Below are 9,603 nucleotides of genomic sequence, written 5' to 3' on the forward strand. Positions count from 1 at the left end.
ATAAATGACAAGAAGAGTGCTAGCCGTCATCTAACCTAAGGCACTCTCCAGGATCCCTTCGAAAGATTGGCTGCGCTAGGGTCTGATTAGATTAGATTAGATTAGAAAACAACCTATGACTCATGAGTCTACTATGCAGACAAGGCCTTTTTAAAAATTATAAACAGAAATTAATTCAGATGAATGTATCAAAAATTAATCTCATTGTTACAGTCAAATGAAGATAAATACTTCAAAATATTCAAATATGATCAAATTTTAATATATTTTTTTCAAATTTCCATAACTTTGTTTTGAAACATTGTAGTTTTGCAACTAACACTGGCGTCATTCATAAAGAATGTCACGCAAAAATCGACCAAAAAAGCTACAGCTTTGAATCTAGGATCACGGCAAATTAAAATCCGAAATAAACCTTCTGCCCTTAGATGACCCAAATGATTCAAATGTAGAGTTTCTATGAAATATGATTAAATTCAAATTCGGTTTTATTGGTGAATAATCAAGATACAATAAGTTCTTTTGAGGTACAAAACAGAGTTTTGGAGTTCCTTTCAGCTGTGTGTTACATCATAATCCATTTTGGAACAGTTATTGCTTGTAAATAAAGGTGTTACCAAGAGTAAGAAAAATTAAAAAAAAAACTTACTAAACTTGCTAGGAAAAGGGGATAGAAATAGAGAAAGCTTAAAACTAGATCACAGTTTTTTATCCTTTATAGATGTGCTTAATCATTAATTCCCCGAGGGCTAGAAATTGCTCCGCCTTGTTACGGCAGCTCCGAAACCGCGTCATCATCTCCCCCGCGAGAGCAAAGAACTCCGGCAGGGTAAAGAGATCTTCCCCGGTGACTTCTTGCTGAGCCGCATTGCCGCTACCGGCCGCGATCACGCTGGCAAACGATCGCCCCCAGCCAGGAGGGATCGCTGGGTTGTCCGCTGGAACCGTACGCTGGCCAGCTGCAGGAACGGCTGCACTCGTACTTCGTTGAGGAGGGTGGGATGCTGCTGCTTTCTTCTTCCTCTTTTCCTGCTCCTCGAGGTAGGACTTGCGCGCGACGCATCCGCGGTAATTACCGGTATGGTTACCGCCGCAGTTCGCGCACTTTACGCGCGGCTTGGTTTGTTCTGCGTTTTCCCCCAAGTCCGCCTTTCGTGGCAGTGCGCACACCTCCGAGAGGTGTGACTCACCGCACTTCACGCAGCGGGGCTGGAGGTTGCAGTTCCGCGAGCCGTGGCCGAATTTCTGGCAACGGTGACATTGCGCTGCGTCCGTCGGATTTTTGGAGTAAAACCGCCAGTTTACCCAAAAACCGTCCAACGCCTTAGTCCGCCGCAGGTCTTGAATCTTGACGGTGCCACGGTCGAAGTACAACAGGTACAGTGTGTGTGTACCTGTGACTGTTGTCTTCCGCGAGAGGACTTTTATGTCTCGCGGCGTTATTCCGGCACCCGAGAGGTGCTCCTTGAGGACGGAGGTCGGGCGGTCTTGGTACCCCTGCAAGACAATCTTTACAGCGGTCTTCTGCGCGGGGTCAAATGTGTAGAATTTGAAGTTTTTACGCTTAAATTTCTCCACAACCAGGTCGAAGTTCTTTTGGTCAAATGTGAACACTTGCACTGACGCTTTACCTATTTTGAGGCAGTACACGAGGCCTTCCAGCTGCTCGTCAACATCGTCCGCCAACGTGTCCAAAACAAAAATTGGTGGTGGTCGTCGTTCCTTTGGAGTAATTACTTTTTTTGGCGTCGGCACTTTTTTCCGTGCACGACCATCGTCGTCGTCGTCGTCGGTAGTGCTACCGTCGGTGTTGTTGTAGCTGCTTTCCTCGTCACTCAGCCTCGCGAACTTGTTACTGGTGGGAATGTTGGCGGATGTTGAAGCGCCATCGGTCGACGGATTGCCGGAAGTAGCTGAACGGAGCCTAATAGGGCTGCGATCCTGGACGCGGTAATTAGCGTGTAATAACTTGGGGTCGAATCCTTTGGCGCTCACACTCCCCGGCGCGATGGCGGTCGACGCGGCGTTGGTTTGTTTACCTTTTTGCACACGGCCGGTAGACGAACTTCGCGGGTTTTTCGAGGCCGCACTCGAACTGCCACGGCCACGGCCGGCCCTTGGCATGCTGTTGGAACAAACTCGCGGCTAATCACGGTAAATTACGGTGAAAATTTTCGAAAAAACGATGGAGCACTGAGCACTTGACTGCTGCTTGCACTCGTGCGTACACGGAGGAGAAATATGATTAATTATAACATTGAAACATTCCTTTTGAAACATTGCCATTTTAAAATGAAGATATGTAGAGTTTCAAAGATGGCCTTTTATATATTTTCAGCATTTCAAGTGCTCGATTTCCCCGTTCATATGTACCTCGTGAATTAAAGTTGGCCAACATTTTTCGGAGTAGTTGAGTTTTGAAATTGCATCGATTTTTTATTTAAATCCAATAAACTATTGTCTTTCATATGTTTATATGACCTTTTCAAAAAACCCGATTTAATCCCACTTGGGGTGAGACAGAGCCTTTCTTACTAAAGAATATAACAATGGTAGAACTTCTTTCAATTCATAACATCGACTTTGTTTATTAATAACGTCAGCACAAAAGAAAGTGATATGATACAAAAATCTTATGATGAAAGCAAGGTATTATTAATGATGTGTTTTCAAAATGAAATTGAAAAACGCAATTTTCACCAAAAGAATATTTTTAATCGTATAAATTCATAATCAAACAAGCGTTTATGACAAACGCGAGCATAGCAAGCATCCCATGCGCTAGTGACAACGCACACCGCGGTTTTAGTTTTCTAGTTTCGGTATGAGCCCATAAACCGAACAAAGCAGGCGCAAAGCAAAACCGAGGTACAAGTGAACCGCGTATGCCGCACGGTGCAGGGAAGCTTGCCATTCAGCGTCTACGAAAGTGAGAGAGTCAGAGATAGCTATTATTACAACCGCACCACTACACACTCAATCGCAAGTACCGATGAAAAGCTTAGAAAGCTCCTAATGGAATGCAATGAAACCTGTTAAATAAACTTACGAAATCACGACAAAATGAAGCCTACTTAAAGGCGATTTTAGGAGCACACGGGAAACAAATTGATTGTAGCCGGATGAATGTCCTATGTCACAAAAGTTTTTGCATAAACATTGGACAGTTATGCAAAAACGGACAGGGCAAAAGAAACCGAAAAGCTACGATATCTTACATGTTGTAGGAAACATCAGTATACAAGCTACTACAAACGAGTATATCTCGAGCCACAAAATATATGCGCCAGCATTCTCGCGCCAGTATTCGAAGTTCAACTTGACAACTTGTCGGTTTGGTGACGAAGCGTCGAAAATCGATGCAGTGTGGTTTTTTGGCGATTTTTCCGATGAAAATTCATGCTGAATCGTAATATTTACGAAGATGGAAATGACGTCCAGCCTTTTTTTACGGTTTTTTTTTTTCTTATGGTAGGTTAATCAAACTGCTCTAACTCCAGAACCAGATTATGAATCTCGATGAAAATTTGGGAGGTTGTAGAGCTCAAAAAATGCAACTTTTGAGACAAATAAAAGATAAGAATATGAAAATGTTTTACCATATTTTCATTTGGAAACTGTGTAATTCGTTGGAAAGTCTTGTCACATCCGAAAATAGCTGGATATTTCTAAATTTGAGTGGCAACTCGCCCAGATTCAGCACACTAGCTTTCATGTGCATTCAGAAGAATCAATATTGGATTTAGGGGAGCTGTTCCATCTAAAATAAAAATAAAATGAGTAAAATTTGGACGCAACCAATTTGTTCCATATTTTAGGAAATTCTTTTGAGGCTGAAAAGGCATAAAAAACTTGTTCTGTTTTGATTTGTTTTTTTATTATTTATAGTCTTATATTCGGTTAACTTCATTTTAAAGTATTTCATGATTACTTAAATTTAAAAAAAATAAAATTGACACCAATGGAAGCTACAGCTCTGTTTCCGCCACAGATTAACTACCGTCAGTAGGTGACATTGAGTCAATGTGTTTTGCCTTCTTTAGGGAAAATGTAACCTTCAAATTTGAAATTTCCAAATAAATCTTTACATTCCAATCATACATGCAACAGACCAAACGCGTAAATGCAAATTTGTTTCCTAGTGATCAACAGAGGCCAAATTTGGAGTTTATTTTCATGATAATAAAAAAAGTAGCACATAACTGAGACAATACGAATAAAACCAACAATATCACGCAAACGGCACATAAACCTACGCTCGCACTCCTCCGGCGCAATAAATAAGGTATCTAACCTTAAACCGCAGCGGGCAACTTCTAGAACGTGCCGTACATACTTGAATCTGGCAACAGCAGCAGCGGGCCTCTATTCAATTACCCATGCTCGTAAAAACAAACTCCACTCTTCCGGTATGCATTTGCACATCCCTTATAAAATGTGGAAGAAAAAATAAAAGAAGAAAACGGTGCAAAGAAAACAACTCTTACCTCACGCCATTTTGAGTCCCAAGTTGCACACATGTACGCGTTAGGGGGGACAAGCTACGATGTCTCGGCCGGAATACACACCCGAAGGCATCGTTAAAGCCATTCCATTCTGATCATTAAATTTTTTGTGTTATTTGTCTGCCGGTGGTGGTTTTCCTCGATTCTGAGTATATTTTTCTTTTTTTATTTCGAAAAGCAGGTTGATTTTGTGGTGCGTGTTGTACTGATAGGGTGATCAGAGTGCTCAAATGACAGAAAGATACGAAAAAGACCAGACTGTGAAGTGATTGAAACAAGGCAGAGACAAAACAGAGACGAGACTAAGACAGACAAAAACAATACAACGAGACACAGCTAAGGCATAGACAAGACAGAGGCAGGAAAAGAACAAGGTAGAGGGTAGAACGTAAAAAACACGATAGAGAAAAGTGAAAGTTGAGAAAGAGACAAAACAGAGTCAATACAAAAAAAAACAGAGACAATCCAGAGACACGACATGTACAAGACAGATTTAAAAAAGGAAAAAAAGAGGAAATAAAAGAGACAAGACGGAGACTACAGTGAAGAAAAGAAGACAAGAAACTGTTTAACTTCGTAACCCTATTGTAGAACCACCATCACCCTCTTGCAGTTCAAGAACAGCAGTTTGATGCGACTGTTCCTTCTGTTTGTCGTTTCTTGGACCCGTTCGGAAGTCGTCCCGGGTAAAGCCAAGTACACACTGCTGACGGTAATGGCAGCAACAACAGCATAACAGGATGTGCTACCCTTTTCGTCATTTTCCCCCGTTTCTGATACGAAGGAATGCACGAAAGGTTCTTTTTTTTGCCTCCTACTTTCAGCCACTAGCCAATTTTATTAGGCGCCATTAGAAAGCCACTACACACAGCCCTTCGTCACCCCCCTCTTGACTTGCACACGTGTGAGGAGAGGTAAGAATCCCAAGAAGTCACCCCGTAACAGAATGCAAGAAGAAGGGATGTATTCGTGTTTCCGGCAAACAAGGTACGGTGACAACGAGAACGTTGTCGTCGTCGTCGACACGAATAATCATGCGGAAGTACTACAAGTTTGTACTTTTTCAAACCCTTCAGCCAAAAAGGGGGTGCAAAGGTAAGGGATATTAGCATGATAAAAAGAAACCGAGGGGGCAGGTGAGTGTGGGTATGACGTAGGTGTGGCGCATTCTATCACTTACATCCCTAGGAAAAATTTACATCGGCTTGGAATGGTTGTTTGCTGTGAAGTACACCCAAACGTAAGGAGGAATATCGTCAACAAAATAATGAGAATTTACTTTCAAAATCTTCACTTTTGATAAAACTCATGCCGTATTCGGATAAGAAAAATGTTCCAAATAATGTTTTAAATAGAAAAAGTTCACAAATTTTTGTGCGCCCAAAATCAGACGTTCCTTATACTCAAGGAAACAATGTTTCCCGGCTTTTGGCAAATAACCTCATTTGAAACACACCTCGGTTAATTTCACCTAAAATAATGTGTAATTCTACAAAAAAAATAATAAATTGTTTACCAAATCTTGAATTTAAATAACACATTTTTTATAAAGGATCTGTCGCCATTCCCAGATGTAATAATATTTTTCACTGTTTAAACATCATATTTTTTATTTTTTTTATTGGTTCAAATTTCTTGTAAAAATTGAAACATAGAAAACACATTTTTGAGACTCTCAAAAGTTCATTTGAAATATAAAACCTAACGAAAAACTTGAGCTTTATATTTTAATTTAAAAATCATTTTTACGATGCTAAAAAAAATGTCGAGATATATAAATGCAAAAAAAATCTAAGTACACATAACAATAAATTTGAGGAGCTTGATGTCACTTATTATAAATTAGAAAAATAGTTAAGTGGGGACATTTTTAAAACATGTTATAACAGTACAATTTGATTGCAGTCTAAGTATTTTAAATGTGAATAGAAAAAATTTGTTTGCATTTTAAATAATGTTTTTTAAGTTACAAAAATAAACTAAAATTTCCTTCACGATTTGACAGATGAATTAGCAGCGTTTTTTGCCAAGTTATGAACAATCTTCAATTCCCGCGAGAGCATTCCTCTACGAAATTGGCCGATTATGTGCTTTTTTTTGGGTTCTCGATCGGGTCAAAATTGGTCTGAAACACGGCGTGGCTGGAGCAAAATATTATAAACCGAGATACCCCATCGGAGATTTATACGTAGAAAGTTGTGTTTTACCGGCCTGAATCAGAATCTATAAATATGAAAATATTCTATCGGTGAAAATTGCGTTTTTAAAAATTTTAAGGTTTTTGATTTTTGAAACGGATTTTTAATTGACCTGGCCTATTAGGTAGATCGATCTTTAAAAAATATTTTTGATGTTAAATTTGTACAGAAATCTCTTACCTTTAAAACGCTGTTAAGGGTTTGTAAATATGATTTGATTGTCGAAAGATATTCTACATTCAAGACATCCGTCTTTTATGCAAACTTCGTTTGACCTTGAACTTTTGGGACCATGTTTGTCACTCAAAAATCAGCCAAGTATGGGTTTGATTTAAGTGAAATATCTTTTGACTATCAAATCGGATTTACAAACCCAAAAAAAGTGTGTAGAGAAAAGATTTATCTACAAATTTGCTATAAAAAATATATTTAGAAGTCGATCCACGTAAGACCAGATCAATTAAAAATCCGTACCGAAAATTAAAACGCTTTAAATTTTGAAAAACGAAATTTTCACGGATGAAATACTTTCATATTTATAGATTCTGATTCAGGCCGACGAAACACAACTTTCTACGTATAAATCTCCGATGGGGTATCTCTGTATCAAAACTCTACTTTTCATAAGATACAAATAAATTTAAAAGTATCATTATCGGAATTCAGAGATTTTGATTTGGACTTTTGACGCGTCACGTACATAGAAATACGGCGCTATTGCATTGTTTGAAGTTTCGATAAGTAGTTCAAAAGTTATGTACACCCAACTGGCAGTCGCATGATTGTGATGCATGGCGGCATGAAAGTATATCAGAATCTGCATGAAATCTGTCCTCATGCATTTTTTGCGATATAGGAGTATGACATTTTTGCCCGTTACCGACAATTATCGACATTACCGACGACTTTTTGGTTGTATTTCACAAAAAAAAAACTTAGCAGAACGAGGAATGAACCACCAACTTCTTGGTTATTGATCCGACACGCTACCACCGCGCCATGGACGCTTGATGAAAAGTCAGTGAAAGAGCACCAACATATGCTTCTCTTTGGAGTGTTGCTCGGGGACGGGCCAGCTTTATATGTGTTGGTGAGAACTGCAGATCGCTGAAATTTTTACACGCGGGCAAAAATGATCTACGGGCTTGCTGCAAAAAATGTTATAAAATATGACATTTTCTGCAGCAAATCCAATGTTGCAGATTTTGAGATATATTTTTCCTTTGGGTGTATAAAAATGTGTTTTCGCATATTTTTGGAAGTTAAATAAATGGCCGTAAACTTAACCAAACATCATCATGTAATACATCGTTAGTTAGGTAATTGAAAGACCTTTCCAACTAGTCCAAAACATTGATAATCTGGCAACCCTGTTTTCGAGTTCTGATCACTTAAGTGATATTGATGTACTTTTTGGAAGCCGGATCTCACTTAAATGTATGTAAACAATGTCCGGATCCATCATCCGGCCCATTGTTGGTAAGGTAATCGAAAGACCTTTCCAACGAGTCCAAAACATTAAAGCCACTTATGAGCCCTTGAGTGTTATGTGTGTGTGTGTGTGTTTTTTTTTGTATTCCGGAATTTAACGAAATTTGTGTCCAAACCCATCATGTCACATATCACCCATTGTCGGAAAAGAGTGAGGTAGGAACCAACCACATAGGTGGATTAAGTTAGTTTGTTTTTCTTATTAAAAAAAATAAATAAGTCAAATCAATTGATACATGGAAAGTTAAAAAAAGGAACTGGTATGAACAATATATTTATTAGCTAAAGATTTAGCGATAGATTCTAACACCTTCTTCAAATTTGAAAATGGTTAATTTTTCTATAGTATGAAAAATTAAAATAATCGTGCAGTTACTGCGTCACAAATTAGCAAACAATTAAACATTACAAGCAATGATGAGAAAACTAATAAACTTTTTAAATAAAAATATCGTGATGTTTTAAACTTTTTCCAAATTTAGTAGTAATTCTTAACAAACAAACACTTTTTCTTTTTCATGACTCTCAATTGGGTGCACCAAGACAGTACTCACCCAATGTGTCAAAAACAGCCAGTTTATCTTCCCAAGAAGAAAAAAAAAAACCATTTCGTACCCAAAATTTCACCACAACCTGCGGAAAACGGGCGCTTGCGTTGGTGGTTCGTTACTCCCACACGTGTGCGCGTACCGTCTGGAGTCAGGCTTGGGCTCCTAATGCGATTATGATGAGATTTAATGATGATCGAATTTGGAACAGGGAATATCAGCGGGCGGGTTCGATGCCGGAAGCCTGGAAAAAGTGGGGGTGAATATTGAAAAAGAGATTTCAGCAACATGCATCATAAACCGGAAATAAGATGGAAAAGGGGTGAAAGCAGATAGCTATTGATTTCAAATTCCACCCCATTTTTTTCGCGAGGGAGAATAAAGTGATTTTTAGACAAGTTAAAGTTTTACCTGAAGAAACTTTTTCAACCCAGACAAAAAAAAACCTCAAAATCAATATTTGCGCGGTTCAATCCAATTTGTCACTCCATCGAGAACACTTTTCAACGTCGTCGTCCCACGTGGCTTATTTTTGGCACCCGGCGAAAGCGGCCCGATCAAACCGAACATCACTCACTCACGTGTGCTCACGGCGGAGTCAAATTGGAGACAAGAATCAATCAATCTCGGGTGAAACACACTGTTCGAGCGCTCGCCAAACGAAGCGTGGCTGTCGAACATCGCGGCGAAAGTCACTTCCCAGGCCTGAAGGACTTTTTGGCGCGGGAAATTCTTCAACATCAATCATCTCTGCCTCGTTGAGCCGGTGAGAGTAGGTGACGCACCTACGCGGCAGGATTGAATTGTAACGATAAGTTAGTCTCTGTTCGCAAAGGGGGAACTGTCGACAACTTGTTCTAA

Source organism: Culex pipiens, chromosome 2, assembly GCF_016801865.2.
Source record: "Culex pipiens pallens isolate TS chromosome 2, TS_CPP_V2, whole genome shotgun sequence".
Taxonomy (NCBI): Eukaryota; Metazoa; Arthropoda; class Insecta; order Diptera; family Culicidae; genus Culex; species Culex pipiens.